Here is a 5504-nt window from a genome sequence, read left to right on the forward strand (position 1 = left end):
TAGGCAATTGAAGAAGGGAAGCTCCAACTCCCTATGCCTTGTCACAAAAGGAAGTTTGATGTGGATACATCCCCAAAACCCTTTGGTACCATCACTCGTCCGAGGAAGACTCCTCTTCATCCTTTCATGACTCCTAGTCATCTGGCTTCGGTTGAGCGTCATAGAGTGCCTAGTCGAGGAAAAGGTCCTTTTACTCCTCCCAAACCTCCCTTGCTCATGAATGATGCTACCTATGTTGTGGAGCAAGTCATGTCCATTATCAAGGAAGAGGACATTGATGACTGTGATGAGTATGCTACTGTAGCTATTGGGGAGTTTGGGTTGCATGACCTTGCTAAGGTATTCCCGTTTCATCCTCTTTTTTTTTTCTTTTTTTTATTTTTTTTATTTTTTTATTTTTTTATTTTTTTAACCTTAGCTGCTCGTCCCCTTCGTGTTCATTCCTTACTTATTCGTATCCTCACTCGTCTTCTTCTTACTCATATATTCATCTGTTTTTCAGTCCATGGTGAGAATGAAGACTCTTGAGCTAAGGTGTGGGGACTACAAGGACTAGATGGTCAACCTTCGAAAGCATGTAAAAAATAATAACGAAGTCATCAAAGAGTTAGAGGGGTCTATTACCCCTTGAAGGAAAAAAAATTGCTTCTTTGGAAGGTAAAGTGAAGGAGCTCGATAGGCGATGCTCTTCTCAAGCTGACCTCTTCATTATTGCTGGGGAGGAAAAGATACACCTCTCTAAGGAGTTAGAAAAACTTCGAGGGGAGTTGAGCAACGCTGAATCAAATGCCATTGCCAAGTATTCTTCCTCACAAAAGTACCTTAACGATTTAGGCATTCAGTATGTACAAGGGTTTGAAGACTTCCGAGCACAAGTTTCTACAACCTTCAAGGCCTTATATTTTTTCAAGATTGAAATCTGTGCTGAAAAGGGTTCTACTACCACTATGATGAGTGATGGTGCTGACCAAGAAGTTGATGGTGCTGCTAGAGAGGACAAAGGAGACGACCAGGCTGGCCAATAGACTTAATTTATTTTCTTGCATTTTCATTTTCATACTTTCATGTTGGATACTTTTATTTGAGATAATGGGTCCTTGATTTTTGGACTTGTTAAACTTTATTAAATGTATGAACTTTCTTTAATTTTTCAATTTGCTTCTTCTTGTCTTTGGTAGTCTTAGTATCACTAGCATAGTTGGTGTTACTTGTCAAGCCTTGTAGGGCTTGGGAGTAGACAACTCTCCTACTCGTCCCCTTCTTACTCATCAGATTTTTTTTTTTTTTCCAGCACTTAGGAGTAGGCAAGTTTTCTTGCTCATGCACTTTTGTTGCTTGCTAGGTTTTATTGGGGTTTTAGGAGCAAGTCTTTTTATTCGTTAGCTTTTATGGTTGTCATCTTTTGGTGGTGACTAGGAGCAAGCCTTTTCACTCTTTAGCTTTACTGGTCGTCACCTTTTAGTGATGACTAAAAGCAAGTCTTTTTACTTTTCAGCTTTGATGGTCGTCACCTTTTGGTGGTAACTAAGAGCAAGTCTTTTTCCTCTTTAGCTTTACTGGTCATCTGTCCACCTGTAGGCAACTTAAGGTAGACCGTCCACCCGTAGGCATCTTAATGTAGACCATCCACCCTAGGCAACTTTGGTCGTCTTTCCACCCATAGGCGACTTACTGTAGACCGTCCACCCATAGGTGACTTAATGTAGATCATCCACCCGTGGGCCATTTTGGTCGTCTGTCCACCCGTGGGTGACTTATTGTAAACCATCCACCTGTGGACGACTTGGTCGTCTGTTCACCCATAGGTGACTTAATGTAGACCGTCCACCTATAGGTGACTTTGGTCGTTTATCCATATGTAGGCGACTTAGTGTAGACCATCCACCCATGGGCGACTTTGTCGTCTGCCCACCCGTAGGTGACTTTAGTTATCCACTTTCATACGTCATAAGAGGCGAAAAAATAATTTTTTTCAAAGGACAAGCTCATGTTGAAATAAATCAAATCTCAAAAATAAATGAGTATCTCCAAACTATAGGCTATATCAAATCCAAACATTCATGAGTAGCGTATTAAAAAAAGGAAAAAAATAGAAGATTAGAATGACGACAACTGTAGGAGACATCCTATTGATAATACTTCCTTAGATGCTCGGCGTTCTATAGGTGAAGTAGCTTGCGCCCGTCAATGTCTCCAGATGGTAAGTGCCTCTTTTGAAGCAATCGATGACCTTATAAGGTCTTTCCCAATTTGGGCTCAATTTTCATTGCGCTGGGTCTTTGGTGGCAAGGGTTACTCTTCTCAAGACTAGCTCTCCTTCACTGAAGTGTCTGGGCTTTACCCTTTTGTTGTAGTGCATGGTCATAAGGTTCTAATACTGAGCCAGCCTTTACACTGCAGCTATTCTGACTTCGTCCAGCAAGTCCAGGTTGATGCGCAGTTATTTGTTGTTACTTCCTTGTTGTAGTGATCCACTCTAAGGTTAGTGAGCCCTACCTCTACTATTATCATCGCATCGGTGCCAAATGCAAGCTTGAATGGGGTCTCTCTAGTAGGTAGGGGTGTGCAAAAAACCCACTGACCCGCCAAACCAAACCCGACCCGACCCGACCCACCCATATTTAGTATATATTTAAAATATATATATATTTAATAATTTTTTTTAAACCAACTGTAAAGCACTTATATATATATATATATGTATATATTATATTTAATAATTTAAAAAAAAAAAAAAAAAAAAAAAAAAAAAAAAAAAAAAACCCCAGCTGTAGAGCAACACTTCCTCAGTTCCTCTTACTAATACTAATATTATATAATTAATAAAAATTTTAAAATAACCAGCTCTTCTTATCCTATATAAAAGCCAATTAGTTCACACAAACTCTAGTAAATTACAATTGTTGTTTAGTCATTAGTGTTATTTGCCTTTAAGGAGTTACATTGATACTAATCTTTGGATTTTTTTAATATATTAATTTTTTTTTCCACTAACCAGCTCTTCCTATCCTATATAAAAGCCAATTAGTTCACACAAACTCCAGTAAATTACAATTGTTGTTTAGTCATTAGTGTTGTTTGCCTTTAAGGAGTTACATTGATACTAATCTTTGGGTTTTTTTAATATATTAATATTTATATTTTTTTTCCACTCAATTTAATAATAATAATAATAATTTATCAAACCCATGGGTTCAACCTAACCCAACCCGACCCATGTGGGTTGGGTTGGGTTGGGTTAGATTTATGTGATGGGTTGGGTTGGGTTGAATTTTTTTTGACCCACCATGGTGGGTTGGGTCAAAAAATCCCCTCAACCCGACCCAACCCGACCCATGCACACCCCTACTAGTAGGAATCCGTGTTATTGTGCGGTATGCCCAGAGGACACTAGGGAGTTCGTCCGGCCATATTCCTTTTGCTTGCTTGAGGCAAGTCTTGATAAGTTTGAGTAGGGATCGATTCGCCACTTCTACCTGTCCATTAGCTTGAGGATGTGTTGGTGAACAGTAGTGATTCTTGATTGACAACTGCTGACAAAAGTCTCAGAACGCCTCATTTTCATACTGCTTTCTGTTGTCGAAGACTAGCCCTATCGGTATTCCAAAGCGACAAACAATGTTTTTCCAAACAAAATTCCTAATATTCCTTTCTGTGATGGTGGCTAAAGGATTAGCCTTCACCCATTTCGTAAAGTAGTCAATGCCGACTACAAGGAACTTGAGTTATTGTACTACTATTGGGAATGGACCCATTATGTCTAGTCCCCACTGCGCGAAGGGCCATAGCAATGTCATAGGAGTGAGTTGTTCTGGCGACAGTCGAGGGAAGCTACTAAAGCATTGGCATTTATCACATGCTCTGACATAGGACTAGGCATCCTTCTGCATAGTAGGTTAGTAGTATTCAACCCGTATAAGCTTCTGAATAAGGGAGCGAGCCTCTGCATGATTACCACAAATACACTCATGTACTTCTCTCATTACATAATTTGCTTCATTTAGGGCTAAGCACCTCAAGTATGGAAGAGTGAAACTCCTTTTGTAGAGTATGTCTCCTATCAAGATGAAATGAGATGCCTGAATCTTCAGCTTTTTTGCACTAAGATGTTATCGAGAAGTCATCCCTCTTTTAGGTATGAGACGGTAAGGACCATCCAATCATCCCCTAGTGGAATTGCTTGCATTTCTATCTAATCTGTGGCAAGTGCATATTGTACAAATGAGAGCACTCTTTTGTCTAGTATCACGCCCTCAGCTGAAGCAGCCTTGGCTAGCATCTGCATTTTCTTCCTTTGGGATTTGCACAAATCTTATGTCTGAGTTACGACTCACGCGCTACTCTATGAGGCTCAAGTATTTCCTCTTGCGCTCTCCTCTTGCCTCATAGTCTCCATTGACTTGTCCAGTGATCACTTGGGAGTCACAACGGAGACCATTGAAGATGCCCTGACAGCTCTGGCCAAGTCGAGACCAGCGAGGAGTGCCTCGTATTTGGCTTCGTTATTTGTCATCTAAAATTCAAGCCTCACAGCATACTTTATCACGTCACCCTCTAGCGATTTTAGTATTACACCGACTCCACCAACGTGCTTGTTGGACGAGCCATCAATACTAGCAACCCGTGGTGCTACCCTCCATTCCTCGCCTTCTCCGTCCTTCATAGGTGTGAATTCCACCACGAACTCTGCCAAAGTTTGTGCTTTAATGGCTGTTCTTGGTCGGTACTACACATCAAACTTGCTCAATTTGAAGGCCCAAAGGACCATTCTTTCTACTTCATCAAGGCTATTCATGGCTTTCTTTAGTGGTCTGTTTGTCAGGACAATCATGGTATGAGCTTGAAAGTATGGCCTGAGCTTGTGGGCAGCTGTAACCAGGGCGAAAGCCATTTTCTCAATAGGGGGTATCTCTCTTCAGCTCCCCTCAAAGCTTTACTAGTGTAGTACATAGGCATTTGTACCATTTCTTCTTCTCTAATCAAAGCTGAGCTGACGCTAGTAGGTGATACTGCCAAATAAAGGAAAAGCTTCTCATTCGATTTTAACGGGTTGAGTAAAGGGGGAGATGACAAGTAAGTATTTAGTTCCTCAAAGGCCCTTTGACAATCATCAATCCATTTTCTTTCTTCAACATTTTAAAAAATGGTAGGCATTTATCTATTGCTCTTGACACGAACCTGTTGATGGCCGCTTATGAGGCTCCATATCCAAAATGGCTTAGATCTTTTTTGGATTAGTTTCAATTCCTCGTTGTGAAACCATGAAACCTAGAAATTTGCCCAACGAGACACCAAATGCACACTTGTTTAGGTTGAGCTTCATGTTATAACCTCAGAGAGTTTTGAACATTTCTTATAGGTCGTCTAGGTGCTAACTCACTTCCACGTTCCTTCCTATTTCAGGTTGAAACATCTGGTTCACCAGCCATTGGTAGGTAGCCATGGCGTTCTTCAAGCCAAACGGCATGACTTTGTAGTAGAACAACCTTTGGCTGGTGACGAAG

The sequence above is a fragment of the Quercus suber genome, unplaced genomic scaffold, assembly GCF_002906115.3.
Source record: "Quercus suber isolate HL8 unplaced genomic scaffold, Cork oak 2.0 scaffold_163, whole genome shotgun sequence".
In the NCBI taxonomy this organism is placed as follows: domain Eukaryota; kingdom Viridiplantae; phylum Streptophyta; class Magnoliopsida; order Fagales; family Fagaceae; genus Quercus; species Quercus suber.